Raw genomic sequence first — 21,451 nt, forward strand, 5'->3', positions numbered from 1 at the left:
CCATCTCCTTCCCTTTCCAAACCTGAGACCCTGCCTATAGCATGAGATGTGATATCCAAGTCCTTCCCATTCCAATCCTGAGACCCTTCCTATAGCATGTGATGTGATATCTCAATGCTTATACCAAACCTGAGACCCTTCCTATGGCATGAGATGTCATATACAACTCCTTCCCATTCCAACCCTGAGACCCTTCCTATAGCATGAGATGTGATATCTCAATGCTTATACCAAACCTGAGACCCTTCCTATAGCATGAGATGTGATATCCAACTTCTTCCCATTCCAATCCCGAGACCCTTCCTATAGCATGAGATGTGATATCTCAATGCTTATACCAAACCTGAGACCCTTCCTATAGCTTGAGATGTGATATCCAACTCCTTCCCATTCCAATCCTGAGACCCGTTCCTATAGCATGAGATGTGATATCTCAAGGCCTCTAATACCATACCTGAGATCCTTCCTCTAACATGAAATGTGATATCCAACTCCTTCCCCTTCCAAACCTGAGAGCCTTCCTATAGCATGAGATATGATATCCAAGTCCTTCCCATTCCAATCCTGAGACCCTTCCTATAACATGAAATGTGATATCCAACTCCATCCCATTCCAACCTGAGACCTTTCCTATAGCATGAGATGGGATATCCAACTCCTTCCAAATCCAATACTGATACCATTCCGATAGCATGAGATGTGATATCCCAATGCTTCTACCAAATCTGAGACCCATACTATGGCATGAGATGTGATATCAAACTCCTTCCCATTCCAATCCTGAGACCCTTCCTATAGCTTGAGATGTGATATCCAACTTCTTCCCATTCCAATTCTGAGACCCTTCCTATACCATGAGACTTGATATCTCAATGCTTCTAATACCAAACCTGAGACCCGTCCTATAACATGAGATGTGATATCCAAATCCTTCCCCTTCCAAACCTTAGACCCTTCCTTTATCATGAGATGTGATATCCAACTCCTTCCCATTCCAATCCTGAGACCCTTCCGATATCATGACATTTGTTATCTCAATGCTTCTAATATCAAACTTGAGACCCTCCCTATAGCATGAGATGTGACATCCAAGTCCTCCCCATTCCAATCCTGAGACCCTTCCTATAGCATGAGATGTGATATCTCAATGCTTCTAATACCAAACCTGAGACCCTTCCTATAACATGAGATGGGATATCCAACTCAGATGGGATATCCAACTCCTTCCCATTCCAATCCTGAGACCCTTACGATAGCAGAGATGTGATATCTCAATGCTTATATCAAACCTGAGACCCTTCCTATGGCCTGAGATGTCATATACAACTCCTTCCCATTCCAATCCTGAGACCCTTCCTATAGTATGAGATGTGATATCTCAATGCTTATACCAAATCTGAGACCCTTCCTATAGCATGAGATGTGATATCCAACACCTTCCCATTCCAATCCTGAGACCCTTCCTATAGCATGAGATGTGATGTCTCAATGCTTCCAATACCAAACCTGAGATCCTTCCTATAACATGAGATGTTATATCCAACTCCTTCCCATTCCAATCCTGAGACCCTTATGATAGCATGAGATGTGATATCTCAATGCCTCTTATACCAAACCTGAGATCCTTCCGATAGCATGAGATGTGATATCTCAATGCTTCTAATACCAAACCTGAGATCCTTCCTATAATATGAGATGTGATTTCCAAATCCTTCCCCTTCCAAACCTGAGACCCTCCCTTTAGCATGAGATGTGATATCCAACTCCTTCCCATTCCAATCCTGAGACCCTTCTGATAGCATGAGATGTGATATCTCAATGCCTCTAATACCAAACCTGAGATCCTACCTCTAACATGAAATGTGATATCCATCTCCTTCCCTTTCCAAACCTGAGACCCTGCCTATAGCATGATATGTGATATCCAAGTCCTTCCCATTCCAATCATGAGACCCTTCCTATAGCATGTGATGTGATATCTCAATGCTTATACCAAACCTGAGACCCTTCCTATGGCATGAGATGGCATATACAACTCCTTCCCATTCCAATCCTGAGACCCTTCCTATAGCATGAGATGTGATATCCAACTTCTTCCCATTCCAATCCTGAGACCCTTCCTATAGCATGAGATGTGATATCTCAATGCTTATACCAAACCTGAGACCCTTCCTATAGCTTGAGATGTGATATCCAACTCCTTCCCATTCCAATCCTGAGACCCTTCCTATAGCATGAGATGTGATATTTCAAGGCCTCTAATACCAAACCTGAGATCCTTCCTCTAACATGAAATGTGATATCCAACTCCTTCCCCTTCCAAACCTGAGAGCCTTCCTATAGCATGAGATATGATATCCAAGTCCTTCCCATTCCAATCCTGAGACCCTTCCTATAACATGAAATGTGATATCCAACTCCTTCCCATTCCAACCTGAGACCCTTCCTATAGCATGAGATGGGATATCCAACTCCTTCCAAATCCAATACTGATACCCTTCCGATAGCATGAGATGTGATATCCCAATGCTTCTACCAAACCTGAGACCCATACTATGGCATGAGATGTGATATCAAACTCCTTCCCATTCCAATCCTGAGACCCTTCTTATACCATGAGACTTGATATCTCAATGCTTCTAATACCAAACCTGAGACCCGTCCTATAACATGAGATGTGATATCCAAATCCTTCCCCTTCCAAACCTTAGACCCTTCTATTATCATGAGATGTGATATCCAACTCCTTCCCATTCCAATCCTGAGACCCTTCCGATATCATGAGATGTGATATCTCAATGCTTATACCAAATCTGAGACCGTTCCTATGGCCTGAGATGTCATATACAACTCCTTCCCATTCCAATCCTGAGACCCTTCCTATAGCATGAGATGTGATATCTCGATGCTTATACCAAATCTGAGACCCTTCCTACAGCATGAGATGTGATATCCAACTCCTTCCCATTCCAATCCTGAGACACTTCCTATAGCATGAGAAGTGATATCTCCATGCTTATACCAAACCTGAGACCCTTCCTATAGCATAAGATGTGATATCCAAATCCTTCCTATTCCAATCCTGAGACCCTTCCTATAGCATGAGATGTGATATCTCAATGCTTATACCAAACCTGAGACCCTTCCTATAGCATGAGATGTGATATCCAAATCCTTCCCATTCCAATCCTGAGACCCTTCCTATAGCATGAGATGTGATGTCTCAATGCTTCTAATACCAAACCTGAGATCCTTCCTATAACATGAGATGTGATATCCAACTCCTTCCCATTCCAATCCTGAGACCCTTATGATAGCATGAGATGTGATATCTCAATGCCTCTTATACCAAACCTGAGATCCTCCCGATAGCATGAGATGTGATATCTCAATGCTTCTAATACCAAACCTGAGATCCTTCCTATAATATGAGATGTGATTTCCAAATCCTTCCCCTTCCAAACCTGAGACCCTCCCTTTAGCATGAAATGTGATATCCAACTCCTTCCCATTCCAATCCTGAGACCCTTCTGATAGCATGAGATGTGATATCTCAATGCCTCTAATACCAAACCTGAGATCCTACCTCTAACATGAAATGTGATATCCAACTCCTTCCCATTCCAATCCTGAGACCCTTATGATAGCATGAGATGTGATATCTCAATGCCTCTTACACCAAACCTGAGATCCTTCCGATAGCATGAGATGTGATATCTCAATGCTTCTAATACCAAACCTGAGATCCTTCCTATAATATGAGATGTGATTTCCAAATCCTTCCCCTTCCAAACCTGAGACCCTCCCTTTAGCATGAAATGTGATATCCAACTCCTTCCCATTCCAATCCTGAGACCCTTCTGATAGCATGAGATGTGATATCTCAATGCCTCTAATACCAAACCTGAGATCCTACCTCTAACATGAAATGTGATATCCATCTCCTTCCCTTTCCAAACCTGAGACCCTGCCTATAGCATGAGATGTGATATCCAAGTCCTTCCCATTCCAATCCTGAGACCCTTCCTATAGCATGTGATGTGATATCTCAATGCTTATACCAAACCTGAGACCCTTCCTATGGCATGAGATGTCATATACAACTCCTTCCCATTCCAACCCTGAGACCCTTCCTATAGCATGAGATGTGATATCTCAATGCTTATACCAAACCTGAGACCCTTCCTATAGCATGAGATGTGATATCCAACTTCTTCCCATTCCAATCCCGAGACCCTTCCTATAGCATGAGATGTGATATCTCAATGCTTATACCAAACCTGAGACCCTTCCTATAGCTTGAGATGTGATATCCAACTCCTTCCCATTCCAATCCTGAGACCCTTCCTATAGCATGAGATGTGATATCTCAAGGCCTCTAATACCAAACCTGAGATCCTTCCTCTAACATGAAATGTGATATCCAACTCCTTCCCCTTCCAAACCTGAGAGCCTTCCTATAGCATGAGATATGATATCCAAGTCCTTCCCATTCCAATCCTGAGACCCTTCCTATAACATGAAATGTGATATCCAACTCCTTCCCATTCTAACCTGAGACCCTTCCTATAGCATGAGATGGGATATCCAACTCCTTCCAAATCCAATACTGATACCCTTCCTATAGCATGAGATGTGATATCCCAATGCTTCTACCAAACCTGAGACCCATACTATGGCATGAGATGTGATATCAAACTCCTTCCCATTCCAATCCTGAGACGCTTCCTATAGCTTGAGATGTGATATCCAACTCCTTCCCATTCCAATTCTGAGACCCTTCTTATACCATGAGACTTGATATCTCAATGCTTCTAATACCAAACCTGAGACCCGTCCTATAACATGAGATGTGATATCCAAATCCTTCCCTTTCCAAACCTTAGACCCTTCCTTTATCATGAGATGTGATATCCAACTCCTTCCCATTCCAATCCTGAGACCCTTCCGATATCATGAGATTTGTTATCTCAATGCTTCTAATATCAAACTTGAGACCCTCCCTATAGCATGAGATGTGACATCCAAGTCCTTCCCATTCCAATCCTGAGACCCTTCCTATAGCATGAGATGTGATATCTCAATGCTTCTAATACCAAACCTGAGACCCTTCCTATAACATGAGATGGGATATCCAACTCCTTCCCATTCCAATCCTGAGACCCTTCCGATAGCAGAGATGTGATATCTCAATGCTTATACCAAACCTGAGACCCTTCCTAAGGCCTGTGATGTCATATACAACTCCTTCCCATTCCAATCCTGAGACCCTTCCTATAGCATGAGATGTGATATCTCAATGCTTATACCAAATCTGAGACCCTTCCTATAGCATGAGATGTGATATCCAACACCTTCCCATTCCAATCCTGAGACCCTTCCTATAGCATAAGATGTGATATCCAAATCCTTCCTATTCCAATCCTGAGACCCTTCCTATAGCATGAGATGTGATATCTCAATGCTTATACCAAACCTGAGACCCTTCCTATAGCATGAGATGTGATATCCAACTCCTTCCCATTCCAATCCTGAGACCCCTCCTATAGCATGAGATGTGATGTCTCAATGCTTCTAATACCAAACCTGAGATCCTTCCTATAACATGAGATGTGATATCCAACTCCTTCCCATTCCAATCCTGAGACCCTTATGATAGCATGAGATGTGATATCTCAATGCCTCTTATACCAAACCTGAGATCCTTCTGATAGCATGAGATGTGATATCTCAATGCTTCTAATACCAAACCTGAGATCCTTCCTATAATATGAGATGTGATTTCCAAATCCTTCCCCTTCCAAACCTGAGACCCTCCCTTTAGCATGAAATGTGATATCCAACTCCTTCCCATTCCAATCCTGAGACCCTTCTGATAGCATGAGATGTGATATCTCAATGCCTCTAATACCAAACCTGAGATCCTACCTCTAACATGAAATGTGATATCCATCTCCTTCCCTTTCCAAACCTGAGACCCTGCCTATAGCATGAGATGTGATATCCAAGTCCTTCCCATTCCAATCCTGAGACCCTTCCTATAGCATGTGATGTGATATCTCAATGCTTATACCAAACCTGAGAGCCTTCCTATGGCATGAGATGTCATACACAACTCCTTCCCATTCCAACCCTGAGACCCTTCCTATAGCATGAGATGTGATATCTCAATGCTTATACCAAACCTGAGACCCTTCCTATAGCATGAGATGTGATATCCAACTTCTTCCCATTCCAATCCTGAGACCCTTCCTATAGCATGAGATATGATATCTCAATGCTTATACCAAACCTGAGACCCTTCCTATAGCATAAGATGTGATATCCAAATCCTTCCCATTTCAATCCTGAGACCTTCCTATAGCATGAGATGTGATATCTCAATGCTTATACCAAACCTGAGACCCTTCCTATAGCATGAGATGTGATATCCAACTCCTTCCCATTCCAATCCTGAGACCCTTCCTATAGCATGAGATGTGATGTCTCAATGCTTCTAATACCAAACCTGAGATCCTTCCTATAACATGAGATGTGATATCCAACTCCTTCCCATTCCAATCCTGAGACCCTTCTGATAGCATGAGATGTGATATCTCAATGCCTCTTACACCAAACCTGAGATCCTTCCGATAGCATGAGATGTGATATCTCAATGCTTCTAATACCAAACCTGAGATCCTTCCTATAATATGAGATGTGATTTCCAAATCCTTCCCCTTCCAAACCTGAGACCCTCCCTTTAGCATGAAATGTGATATCCAACTCCTTCCCATTCCAATCCTGAGACCCTTCTGATAGCATGAGATGTGATATCTCAATGCCTCTAATACCAAACCTGAGATCCTACCTCTAACATGAAATGTGATATCCATCTCCTTCCCTTTCCAAACCTGAGACCCTGCCTATAGCATGAGATGTGATATCCAAGTCCTTCCCATTCCAATCCTGAGACCCTTCCTATAGCATGTGATGTGATATCTCAATGCTTATACCAAACCTGAGACCCTTCCTATGGCATGAGATGTCATATACAACTCCTTCCCATTCCAACCCTGAGACCCTTCCTATAGCATGAGATGTGATATCTCAATGCTTATACCAAACCTGAGACCCTTCCTATAGCATGAAATGTGATATCCAACTCCTTCCCATTCCAATCCTGAGACCCTTCTGATAGCATGAGATGTGATATCTCAATGCCTCTAATACCAAACCTGAGATCCTACCTCTAACATGAAATGTGATATCCATCTCCTTCCCTTTCCAAACCTGAGACCCTGCCTATAGCATGATATGTGATATCCAAGTCCTTCCCATTCCAATCCTGAGACCCTTCCTATAGCATGTGATGTGATATCTCAATGCTTATACCAAACCTGAGACCCTTCCTATGGCATGGGATGGCATATACAACTCCTTCCCATTCCAATCCTGAGACCCTTCCTATAGCATGAGATGTGATATCCAACTTCTTCCCATTCCAATCCTGAGACCCTTCCTATAGCATGAGATGTGATATCTCAATGCTTATACCAAACCTGAGACCTTTCCTATAGCTTGAGATGTGATATCCAACTCCTTCCCATTCCAATCCTGAGACCCTTCCTATAGCATGAGATGTGATATCTCAAGGCCTCTAATACCAAACCTGAGATCCTTCCTCTAACATGAAATGTGATATCCAACTCCTTCCCCTTCCAAACCTGAGAGCCTTCCTATAGCATGAGATATGATATCCAAGTCCTTCCCATTCCAATCCTGAGACCCTTCCTATAACATGAAATGTGATATCCAACTCCTTCCCATTCCAACCTGAGACCCTTCCTACAGCATGAGATGGGATATCCAACTCCTTCCAAATCCAATACTGATACCCTTCCGATAGCTCGAGATGTGATATCCCAATGCTTCTACCAAACCTGAGACCCATACTATGGCATGAGATGTGATATCAAACTCCTTCCCATTCCAATCCTGAGACCCTTCTTATACCATGAGACTTGATATCTCAATGCTTCTAATACCAAACCTGAGACCCGTCCTATAACATGAGATGTGATATCCAAATCCTTCCCCTTCCAAACCTTAGACCCTTCCATTATCATGAGATGTGATATCCAACTCCTTCCCATTCCAATCCTGAGACCCTTCCGATATCATGAGATGTGATATCTCAATGCTTATACCAAATCTGAGACCCTTCCTATGGCCTGAGATGTCATATACAACTCCTTCCCATTCCAATCCTGAGACCCTTCCTATAGCATGAGAAGTGATATCTCCATGCTTATACCAAACCTGAGACCCTTCCTATAGCATAAGATGTGATATCCAAATCCTTCCTATTCCAATCCTGAGACCCTTCCTATAGCATGAGATGTGATATCTCAATGCTTATACCAAACCTGAGACCCTTCCTATAGCATGAGATGTGATATCCAACTCCTTCCCATTCCAATCCTGAGACCCTTCCTATAGCATGAGATGTGATGTCTCAATGCTTCTAATACCAAACCTGAGATCCTTCCTATAACATGAGATGTGATATCCAACTCCTTCCCATTCCAATCCTGAGACCCTTATGATAGCATGAGATGTGATATCTCAATGCCTCTTATACCAAACCTGAGATCCTTCCGATAGCATGAGATGTGATATCTCAATGCTTCTAATACCAAACCTGAGATCCTTCCTATAATATGAGATGTGATTTCCAAATCCTTCCCCTTCCAAACCTGAGACCCTCCCTTTAGCATGAAATGTGATATCCAACTCCTTCCCATTCCAATCCTGAGACCCTTCTGATAGCATGAGATGTGATATCTCAATGCCTCTAATACCAAACCTGAGATCCTACCTCTAACATGAAATGTGATATCCATCTCCTCCCCTTTCCAAACCTGAGACCCTGCCTATAGCATGAGATGTGATATCCAAGTCCTTCCCATTCCAATCCTGAGACCCTTCCTATAGCATGTGATGTGATATCTCAATGCTTATACCAAACCTGAGACCCTTCCTATGGCATGAGATGTCATACACAACTACTTCCCATTCCAACCCTGAGACCCTTCCTATAGCATGAGATGTGATATCTCAATGCTTATACCAAACCTGAGACCCTTCCTATAGCATGAGATGTGATATCCAACTTCTTCCCATTCCAATCCTGAGACCCTTCCTTTAGCATGAGATATGATATCTCAATGCTTATACCAAACCTGAGACCCTTCCTATAGCATAAGATGTGATATCCAAATCCTTCCCATTCCAATCCTGAGACCCTTCCTATAGCATGAGATGTGATATCTCAATGCTTATACCAAACCTGAGACCCTTCCTATAGCATGAGATGTGATATCCAACTCCTTCCCATTCCAATCCTGAGACCCTTCCTATAGCATGAGATGTGATGTCTCAATGCTTCTAATACCAAACCTGAGATCCTTCCTATAACATGAGATGTGATATCCAACTCCTTCCCATTCCAATCCTGAGACCCTTATGATAGCATGAGATGTGATATCTCAATGCCTCTTACACCAAACCTGAGATCCTTCCGATAGCATGAGATGTGATATCTCAATGCTTCTAATACCAAACCTGAGATCCTTCCTATAATATGAGATGTGATTTCGAAATCCTTCCCCTTCCAAACCTGAGACCCTCCCTTTAGCTTGAAATGTGATATCCAACTCCTTCCCATTCCAATCCTGAGACCCTTCTGATAGCATGAGATGTGATATCTCAATGCCTCTAATACCAAACCTGAGATCCTACCTCTAACATGAAATGTGATATCCATCTCCTTCCCTTTCCAAACCTGAGACCCTGCCTATAGCATGAGATGTGATATCCAAGTCCTTCCCATTCCAATCCTGAGACCATTCCTATAGCATGTGATGTGATATCTCAATGCTTATACCAAACCTGAGACCCTTCTGTTAAGACGGATTTCTGAACTCTGTCCTGGTGGCGCAGAAGTTCAGAAGGCCAACCTAATTACTTGGAACAGGGTAACCTCTGGACAAGCCAGACCAATCAAGGTAGCGATCGCGGCGGTCAAGACTAGGTCTCAAGAGGGGTCAGGGTGACTGAAAGCCCGCAGTGAGCACACAAAGCAAGAGCGCTTACAAACTACTCCAAACAGTTGTTATATCAAAAATAGATACACATTTATTTTAAGGCCTTTAAAACAATGACCGTAGCGAGAAAATCACAATATCACAATATTAAACCAACACATACCATATCAACACAATATATATACAAATACACAGTCGCAAGCGTTTAAAGCACGAAATATGTAGTCCACCTGAAAGGAAAGGAAAACGGGCAGTGCGATAACACTTTAGACTCAGTTCGCCTTCAGAGGCACCTAACTAGATGGAAGTCCGAGCCCTGCGAAGAGTGGAGCCTTGTGCTCAAAGTACCTGCCACGCCGGTGCCAACGGGCAAAAGGGGAAGCTCTTCGTAGGAAGTCAGGCAGTTCGGGTTAGTGCACAGCAGAAGGAGAACAGGTTCCGCAACTCAAGCGCAGCCTCCACAGCGGGCAGAAGCAGAGCGCGAGTACGGCCAAAAGGGTGCTGTTTTTACACAGCAGGGAAAAGCAATGGGATACTGCAGGAGGGCGACCAGATCCTAGCTAAACTACTCACCGGTCCCCGAAGCAAGCAGACCCAGGCTTCTCCACGTTAGTTTCAGCAGCTGGCAGGTTCAGAAGAGCAGGGAACGCCTCGTAGTCGTGTAGAGCAAAAAGACGTCCCAATCGACGAAACCAGCACAGTTTGTTGCCGCAGCAGGACAACGGAGCGGCCGTGTGTATTCAAGCCAAATGTACACTCCTCCCTTCAGACTTGGGAACGCCAAGTGTACGAAGCGTGGGAGAGTGACAAGGACTCGACATACAACACAACCTGGCGGCAGTTACAGAGCAGGACTCCCTTGTAAGCTGGTCAGTCAACTGGATGGCCCAGAGACGCTTCCGAAGGCTTACTTGGCAGGAGATGATGAAGTCGCCGGGAATAGCTGTTCCTGCTATTCCAAAGGTCGAAGCACCAGTACAGGCCTTCTGGTTCGATCAAAGGAGGAAAGGGTTTCACAGGACGACAGCAGTGCAAAGGAGGATTCCTTCAGCGGGTCACCAGCGATTCCTCGGTCCAGCCTCGTGGTTGCAGGATACTTGGCTCCTGTATTCCTTCGTTCGTGAGAACTCAGGAGATCGACATGGTAGTGGTGTTTCCAGCTCCCTCTTATCCACGGTTCCCTTCGCGCCAAAACGGAGGGGAGCCAATGGGAGATCCGCTCATCAACACACATACCATACGTGGACCAATCACGGACCACGGTGGTCCCAGGCATTCACACCACCCCAGACTCTCTGGCACCCAGGATGTGTATTGGGACCAGACATCCCAGCCCACACCCTGGAGGCACACAAACGACATGTAGAAGCCCGCGAAAGCAACCACGTTTCGCGGGAAAGTACATGCCCAAATAAGGAAGGCCCCGGGTCGCCCGACCTGGGGAAGGTGAAGGGAGCAAGACGGTCAGTGGACAGGACAAAGGAGCCTCGTGGTCTGGCCATTTTGGGAGCCAGGCCACCATTTTGGGTTCAGTGCGAAAAACGTGCTCAGAACGCCAAAAGGAGCTCAAAATAAACAAAAGGATCGCTGCCACCATTCCAGTCCCTGAATGACTTGCACCGATCAAAATACCATCCTAAAAGAGTATCTAGGGCCTGTAGAAGGCTAGAGACCCAAGAGAGCTGTAACTTAGCTTACAGTGCCCTCTTGTGTCATGTTGCACTACAGCCGCAACATTATAAAAGAAACTACGGGAAACAGCGTTCCCCGGTACTGACTGTCTTAAGGGCATGTCAGTTTCCCCGTAAGAAAGGAGCGAAAGCCCAGAGAAGTGCGGCAGAAGGCTGTACTTCTCTGGCAAAGTCAAGAACAAGGTTAAAAACAATAGCAAAAAGTTTAGGGGTTGCCACATGGAAGGAAAATTACCTACAATTACGAAATCTTTCCTAACACTCGCCCCTCCCAGACTATGGACAGGGGGAACTAATCCACCCCTGGATGAGTCTCTTGTTCAGGTCGGTTAAATATTCTGGACAACCCATCAGCATTGCTATGTTGGACACCTGGCCTATGCTCAATAGTGAAGTCGAAGCCTTGTAGACTTATGGACCACCTAAGCAACTTTGGATTCTCCCCCTTCATGTTCATTAGCCACTTTAACGGCTTATGGTCAGTCTGCACAGTGAAGTGGGTCCCATAGAGGTAGGGCCTCAGCTTCCTTAGGGCCCACACAACAGAGAAACATTCTTTCTCTACCGTGGACCATCTGAGCTCTCTGTCCTTAAACTGGCGACTAATAAAACCGATAGGGTGTTCCCAGTGTCAGAGGCATCTGTCTGCACGATAAAAGGTCTTTGATAATCAGGGGCCCTTAGCACAGGGGCCTGGCACAAGGAGTCTTTTAAGGTTTATAGTCAAAAAGTCGAAAACATAATGTCGAATAGCAAAAATGTCGAAAAAAAAATGTCGAATGTAAAAAAGTCGAAAAACATACATATAATAGGAAAAGTCATAATTTCGAGAAAAAAAATGTCGAAAAAAAATCGAAAACCCAAAACACTCTTTTTTTTTATTATGGGGGGGGTCCCTCCCCCAACCCCCCCATCCCAAACCCCTACCCGAACCCCCCCCCTCCTCCCCATCCCCCCCACCCCCCATAGATATACCTTTAATTATTTTTAAAAAATCTTTAATATAATATTAAATAATTAATTAATTATTTAAAAAACCATCCCAAACCCCTATCCCCAACCCCCCCCATACTCCCCATCACCCCTACCCCCCATGGAAATACCTTTAATTATTTTAAAAAAAAAGTTTAATAAAATATTTATTATTAACACATAAAATCGAAAAAAGTCGAAAAAAAGTCGACATTTTTGTTTTTCGACATTTTTGTTTTTCGACTAAATATTTTCGACATTTTGACTTTCGAAAATATTGTATTCGAAATTATGACTGGATACCGTCTTTTAAGCCATTGAAGGCCTTCTCACACTCGTCGGTCCAAGTTACCTTCTTGGGTTTCTTCGGAGTTGTGAGGGCAGTCAGAGGAGCAGCTATGGTGCCATAGTCTGCCACAAAATTGCGATAATAACCCGTGAGTCCTAAGAAGGCTCTCACTTGGGTTTGCGTAGTGGGGGTAGGCCAGTCTTGTACTGCTTGTACTTTACTGGGTAGAGGCTGTATCCTCCCTCCACCTACTTCATGTCCAAGGTAAACCACTGAGCCTTGTCCAATCTGGCATTTACTAGCCTTTATGGTCAAGTGGGCTTTCCGAAGAGCCTGGAGCACAATCCCGAGGTGTTTCACATGGTCTTCCCAGGTGGCACTGAAAACTGCTATATCGTCCAACCCATTCAACACATGATTCACAAGCCTCTGGAAAGTGGCAGGTGCATTCTTCAACCCGAACGGCATTACCCGGAATTGGTAAAAGCCGTCTGGAGTAGAAAATGCTGTCTTCTCCTTGGCATGTTCTGCTAAAGCTATTTGCCAATAGCCAGCAGTGAGGTCAAACGTGCTGAGGTACCTGGAGGCACCCAAAGTATCCACCAGCTCATCTGTTCGAGGCAAGGGGTGTGCATCTGTCTTGGTGACAGCATTCAGAGCCCTGTAATCCACGCAGAACCTCAATTCAGAAGTGCCTGCCTTTGGAACCAACACCACTGGGCTGGACCAAGGACTACTAGAGGGTTCAATCACCCCAAGATCTAACATCTTGTTGACCTCGGTCTTAATATAAGACCGTACTTTATCTGACATCCTGTATCCCCTACTTTTGGTAGGTACACTGTCTCCTGTGTCAATGTAATGTTTGCACCAAGGTGTCAAACCAGGGGACTGTGAAAACAGGGGGGAAAACTGCCTAAGCAAACTTTTCACCTCAGCCTGCTGATTCGGAGTCAGGTGAGGGGCCACTCGGACACCCTCAACGGAGCTATCTGAAGGACGGCTTTGGAACAGGTCGGGGAGAGGTTCTGACTCCTCTTCCTCAACATCTGAAGCCAGTAGCAGTGCTGCGATTTCGACTCTTGGGACGAAAGCCTTCAGCCTATTCACGTGAAACACTTTTGGAGCCTGTCCAGGCCTTCCAAGGTCCACTAAATAGTTCACCTCACCCAGGGGCTCCACCACTGTGTAAGGGCCTGACCATTTGTCCTGTAAAGCTCAAGGCCTTATTGGATTCATGATCAGGACTTGCTGACCAGGTGTAAAGTTGATGAGGGAAGCTTTCTGGTCGTATCAATGTTTCACCAGCGCTTGCCCTGCCTTCAATTTATCACTAGCCAAGCCCATCAGAAGTACCATCCGTTTTCTGAGCCCTAGCACATAATCAACTACATTGGTAGTAACAGGGGGAGTAGGCATCTCCCATCCCTCTTTGACGATGGCTAAGGGTCCCCGTACGGGATGACCGAACAGAAGTTCGAAGGGGCTGAAGCCAACACCCTCCTGTGGTACCTCTCTGTAGGCAAACAGCAAGCATGGTAAAAGAAGATCCCATTTTCTTCTCTGAGGCTCCTCCAGAGCCCCAATCATGCTCTTTAACGTTCTGTTGAAACGTTCCACCAGACCATTGGTCTGGGGGTGGTATGCAGAAGAGAACTTGTAGGTGACCCCACATTCTTTCCACATAGCCTGCATATACTTCGACATAAAGTTGCTGCCACGATCTGACACAACTTCTTTAGGGAAGCCAACCCTAGTAAATATGCCGAGTAAAGCTTTTGCAACTGACTTGGCAGTTACAGTTTTCAATGGGATGGCCTCAGGATACCTGGTTGCATGGTCGACCAGCACCAGGATAAACCTATTGCCTGAGGATGTTTGCGGGTCAAGGGGACCGACGATGTCGATCCCTACCCTTTCAAATGGTACCCCCACAACTGGGAGCGGTACCAACGGAGCTTGGATTGTCGCGCCAACCTTACCAGACAACTGGCAGGAGGCGCAACTCCTGCAGAGACTTTCTACTTGCACCCCCATCTTGGGCCAGTAGAAGTGCATGGATAACCTTTGCTTGGTCCTCTTCATACCAAGGTGACCAGCAAGGGGAACTTCATGCGCCAACTGCAGGAGGAAGGGTCTAACAGCAAGGGGAACCACCAACCTCCTATGGTCTCCTTCTGTAGACTCTGTGGGCTCACTATACAGGAGTCCACCTTCCCAATAAATCCTATGCTTCCCAGGAGGTTCACCCTCAAGCTGGGAGCAGGCCTGTCTCCTTAGGCCTTCCAGAGATGGGCACTCACGTTGGCCTTTACTGAATTCGTCCCTATCAGGACCTCCTTCAACTAACAAGTCTTTTAGTTCAGGATGATCGTTGGGGTCGAATACTTCAGGCATCGCCACCTCCTCGTCAGGCTCGGGCGATTGACCAACTTCCTCCACCGCAGTGGTAGGCGAGCTCGGGGGAATATTCTCTTTCCCCCGTCTTGACTTGTAGACTCCTTTCGCCTTGGGTTGCCCCTTCGGCTGGGGCGGCGTATTGGACTTGGCCAATGCTGCCCGTGCTTGAGATCGTGTGTAGGGTCGTTCGGCAGTGTCTCCTACGAGCCCTAAAGCTCTGAGATCATTACCTAATAAGACCTTTCCCGGGACGTTTCTCTGAATGCTCACTGGAATCCTGACTGCTGTACCATTTAAAGTTAGATTAACAGGGATCACGGGAAACATACGAAGGGGGCCGTCAGCCAACTTAGTGGGCATCAGAGTAGCTCTGGCAACTTCCTCTGAGTCTACCAAGGTAGAATCCACTACAGTTCGACTGCACCCACTATCCCTAAGAGCTGGAGTATCCACTCCATTGATCAGCACACTGTCTTTAAAGTAGTGCTTGGTATTATCCGGAATCCTAGCATACGCCTCTGCGACTTTAGGCTCCCAGGAACCCAGGGACACTAAAACTACCTCGGCCTCTATTCCGCTGGGAAATGAGTCTGAGGAGAAGGATGCTCCTGTAATCTCTTCTTCCTCGTAGGAGGAGAAGGCCAGATTAGCGGAGTGGACCCCCAAAGGTCTAACCTTACAACGGGGATCCCCCTTCACATGGTCAGTTGCTCCACAAGAAAAACAAGCCCCAGTGGGTCTGTTTACGTAGGGAGGCTTATTGTAACCAGAGTTCTGTTTCGGAGGCGCACCTCCACTACCCTGTGAGTTCTCTTGTGTCTTACCCTTGTTTTTCTTTTTGTGGCCCTTTTGGGAAGAAGATTTAGCAGATTCCCCACCCTCCATATCTTTGGACTTTTTCCCCTCCTCCTGCTTACCAGGATGAGTTTTGTCCTTATGGGACACTCGATGTGACACCCATAAGTCTGCTGCAATGGCCAGCTTCTTAGGATCTATCTCCTTCGAATCGGCCAAATGCTGCTTAAGCTCCGGGGAAGAAGAAGCAAAAATGTGTTCCAGCATGACAAGATTTATCATGCCGTCGAAGGTAGAAACCTTATAGCCTTCGACCCAGCCAGTTAAGTTTTTCAAAGATTCAGCGACATAAGATACCCAAGTACCACCTTCCTTTTTCTTATACTCTCGAAAACGCTTTAAATATTGGGCCGGAGTCTTCCCAAACTTTAAAATGAGAGTCTGCTTTAACATTGCGAAATCAGCCCGCTCAGCCTTCGACATTTCCATAATGGCACTACAGCCAGAATGGGGCAGTCTACTGAGCAACCACGCAATCTTATCAGCATTGTCAACTTCCTGGACCTCGCATGCATACTCAAACGCATTCAGCCAGTCCATAATGTCATTCCTCTCTTCATACACACTGAGCAGATCTTTTGGAAACCGTGGATGAGAGGAGGCCCCAGACCCATGTCCAGGACCCTTGGATCCATTTGCAACCTGAAGCTTGGCCAGTTCCAACTGGTGATCCCTGTCTTTTTGTTTTTCTGCCTGTTCGATTTTTAGTTTGGCTATGCTGAATTCAAGCTCCTGCTGCCTAAACCGCAGCTCTTGTTTCTTGAATTCAAGCATAGCCTCCCCATCAGCACTGGCAGAGGAAACATTAGACAGCTCGTCCTCCCTGTCCTCGTGGTCGCGGTGGAACAGTGCGGCGGCAGAACCGTCGGTTCTACCAGTGAGAGCAGCCCCACCACCTTCCGCACTGTCCTCAGAAGTAATAGCGTCAAGCTGCGCTTCTTGCCACGCCACGATTCTTTGGATCATTTCCAATTTAGTGCCTTGAGAGGAAACACCTCTCTCCGCACACATCTTTTTCAGCGTTTCTGATTTGGAAGCATTTAAAGTTAACAACGTACTTGTTTCCATACTGTTTGATAGGACTATGGCCTTTTTAAAGTTATACTATAACAATTCACTACGTGTACTGTTTGGAATAACCTGAAATGCCTTAGTTCGAGCGCAACACTGGATACCTTCAGTCGTATCCCACCGCTGTACACCAATTTGTTAAGACGGATTTCTGAACTCTGTCCTGGTGGCGCAGAAGTTCAGAAGGCCAACCTAATTACTTGGAACAGGGTAACCTCTGGACAAGCCAGACCAATCAAGGTAGCGATCGCGGCGGTCAAGACTAGGTCTCAAGAGGGGTGAGGGTGACTGAAAGCCCGCAATGAGCACACAAAGCAAGAGCGCTTACAAACTGCTCCAAACAGTTGTTATATCAAAAATAGATACACATTTATTTTAAGGCCTTTAAAATAATGACCGTAGCGAGAAAATCACAATATTAAACCAACACATACCATATCAACACAATATATATACAAATACACAGTCGCAAGCGTTTAAAGCACGAAATATGTAGTCCACCTGCCAGGGAAGGAAAACAGGCAGTGCGATAATGCTTTCGACTCAGTTCGCCTTCATAGGCACCTAACTAGATGGAAGTCCGAGCCCTGCGAAGAGTGGAGCCTTGTGCTCAAAGTACCTGCCACGCCGGTGCCGACGGGCACAAGGGGAAGCTCTTCGGAGGAAGTCAGGTGGTTCACGTTAGTGCACAGCAGAAGAAGAACAGGTTCCGCAACTCAAGCGCAGCCTCCACAGCGGGCAGAAGCAGAACGCGAGCGCGGCAAAAGGGTGCTGTTTTTACACAGCAGGGAAAAGCAATGGGATACTGCAGGAGGGCGACCAGATCCTAGATATACTACTCACCGGTCCCCGAAGCAAGCAGACCCAGGCTTCTCCACGATAGTTTCAGCAGCTGGCAGGTTCAGAAGAGCAGGGAACGCTTTGTAGTCGTGCAGAGCAAAAAGACGTCCCAATCGACGAAACCGGCACAGTTTTGTTGCCGCACAGGACAACGGAGCGGCCGTGTGTATTCGAGCCAAATGAACCCTCCTCCCTTCAGACCTGGGGACGCCAAGCGTACGAAGCGTGGGAGAGGGACAAGGACTCGCAATACAACACAACCTGGCGGCGGTTGCAGAGCCAAACTCCTTTGTAAGCTGGTCAGTCAACTGGATGGCCCAGAGACGCTTCCGAAGGCTTACTTGGAAGGAGATGGTTGAAGATGCCGGGAATAGCTGTTCCTGCTATTCCAAAGGTCGAAGCACCAGTACAGGCCTTCTGGTTCGATCAAAGGAGGACAGGGGCTCTCCGGACGACAGCAGTGCAAAGGAGGATTCCTTCAGCGGGTCACCAGCGATTCCTCGGTCCAGCCTCGTAGTTGCAGGATACTTGGCTCCTGTATTCCTTCGTTCGTGAGAACTCAGGAGATCGACATGGTAGTGGTGTTTCCAGCCCCCTCTTATCCACGGTTCCCTTCGCGCCAAAACGGAGGGGAGCCAATGGGAGATCCGCTCTTCAAAACACATACCATACATGGACCAATCACGGACCACGGTGGTCCCAGGCATTCACACCACCCTAGACTCTCTGGCACCCAGGATGTGTATTGGGACCAGACATCCCAGCCCACACCCTGGAGGCACACAAACGACATGTAGAAGCCCGCGAAAGCAACCACGTTTCGCGGGAAAGTACATGCCCAAATAAGGAAGGCCCCGGGTCGCCGGACCTGGGGAAGGTGAAGGGAGCAAGACGGACAGTGGACAGGACAAAGGAGCCTCGCGGCCTGGCCATTTTGGGAGCCAGGCCACCATTTTGGGTTCAGTGCAAAAACGTGCTCAGAACGCCAAAAGGAGCTCAAAATAAACAAAACGATCGCTGCCACCATTCCAGTCCCTGAATGACTTGCACCGATCAAATACCATCCTAAAAGAGTATCTAGGGCCTGTAGAAGGCTAGAGACCCAAGAGAGCTGTAACTTAGCTTACAGTGCCCTCTTGTGTTGTGTTGCACTAAAGCTGCGACACGATAAAAGAAACTACGGGAAACCACGTTCCCCGGTACTGACTGTCTTAAGGGCATGTCAGTTTATCCGTAAGAAAGGAGCGAAAGCCCAGAGAAGTGCGGCAGAAGGCTGTACTTCTCTGGCAAAGTCAAGAACAAGGTTAAAAACAATAGCAAAAAGTTTAGGGGTTGCCACATGGAAGGAAAATTCCCTACAATTACGAAATCTTTCCTAACACTTCCCCTTCCAAACCTGAGACCCTCCCTTTAGCATGAGATGTGATATCCAACTCCTTCCTATTCCAATCCTGAGACTCTTCTGATAGCATGAGATGTGATATCTCAATGCTTCTAATACCAAACCTGAGATCCTTCCGATAGCATGAGATGTGATATCTCAATGCTTCTAATACCAAACCTGAGATCCTTCCTATAACATGAGATGTGATATCCAAATCCTTCCCCTTCCAAACCTGAGACCCTCCCTTTAGCATGAGATGTGATATCCAACTCCTTCCCATTCCATTCCTGAGACCCTTCTGATAGCATGAGATGTGATATCTCAATGCCTCTAATACCAAACCTGAGATCCTACCTCTAACATGAAATGTGATATCCAACTCTTTCCCCTTCCAAACCTGGGAGCCTTCCTATAGCATGAGATGTGATATCCAAGTCCTTCCCATTCCAATCCTGAGAACCTTCCTATAGCTTGAGATGTGATATCCAACTCCTTCTCATTCCAATTCTGAGACCCTTCCTATACTATGAGACTTGATATCTCAATGCTTCTAATACCAAACCTGAGACCCGTAATATAACATGAGATGTGATATCCAAATCCTTCCCCTTCCAAACCTTAGACCCTTCCTTTATCATGAGATGTGATATCCAACTCCTTCCCATTCCAATCCTGAGACCCTTCCGATATCATGAGATGTGATATCTCAAAGCTTCTAATATCAAACTTGAGACCCTCCCTATAGCATGAGATGTGATATCCAAGTCCTTCCCATTCCAATCCTGAGACCCTTCCTATAGCATGAGATGTGATATCTCAATGCTTCTAATACCAAACCTGAGACCCTTCCTATAACATGAGATGGGAATATCCAACTCCTTCCCATTCCAATCCTGAGACCCTTCCGATAGCAGAGATGTGATATCTCAATGCTTATACCAAACCTGAGATCCTTCCTATAACATGAGATGTGATATCCAACTCCTTCCCATTCCAATCCTGAGACACTTCCTATAGCATGAGATGTGATATCTCACTGCTTATACCAAACCTGAGACCCTTCCTATAGCATGAGATGTGATATCTCAATGCTTCTAATATCAAACTTGAGACCCTACCTATAGCATGAGATGTGATATCCAAGTCCTTCCCATTCCAATCCTGAGACACTTCCTATAGCATGAGATGTGATATCTCAATGCTTCTAATACCAAACCTGAGACTCTTCCTATAACATGAGATGTGATATCCAACTCCTTCCCATTCCAATCCTGAGACCCTTCCTATAGCATGAGATGTGATGTCTCAATGCTTCTAATACCAAACCTGAGATCCTTCCTATAACATGAGATGTGATATCCAACTCCTTCCATTCCAATCCTGGACCCTTCCTATAGCATGAGATGTGATATCTCAATGCTTATACCAAACCTGAGACCCTTCCTATAGCATGAGATGTGATATCCAACTCCTTCCCATTCCAATCCTGAGACCCTTCCTATAGCCTGAGATGTGATATCTCAATGCCTCTAATACCAAACCTGAGATCCTTCCTCTAACATGAAATGTGATATCCAACTCCTTCACTTTCCAAACCTGAGAGCCTATCTATAGCATGAGATGTGATATCCAAGTCCTTCCCATTCCAATCCTTAGACCCTTCCTACAGCATGCAATATGATATCTCAATGATTCTAATATAAAACCTGAGACCCGTCCTATAACATGAGATGGGATATCCAACTCCTTCCCATTCCAATCCTGAGACACTTCCGATAGCAGAGATGTGATATCTCAATGTTTATACCAAACCTGAGACCCTTCCTATAACATGAGATGTGATATCCAACTCCTTCCCGTT

This window comes from Ambystoma mexicanum, unplaced genomic scaffold, assembly GCF_040938575.1.
Source record: "Ambystoma mexicanum isolate Mex_15411 unplaced genomic scaffold, UKY_AmexF1_1 Mex_scaf4, whole genome shotgun sequence".
Lineage (NCBI taxonomy): Eukaryota > Metazoa > Chordata > Amphibia > Caudata > Ambystomatidae > Ambystoma > Ambystoma mexicanum.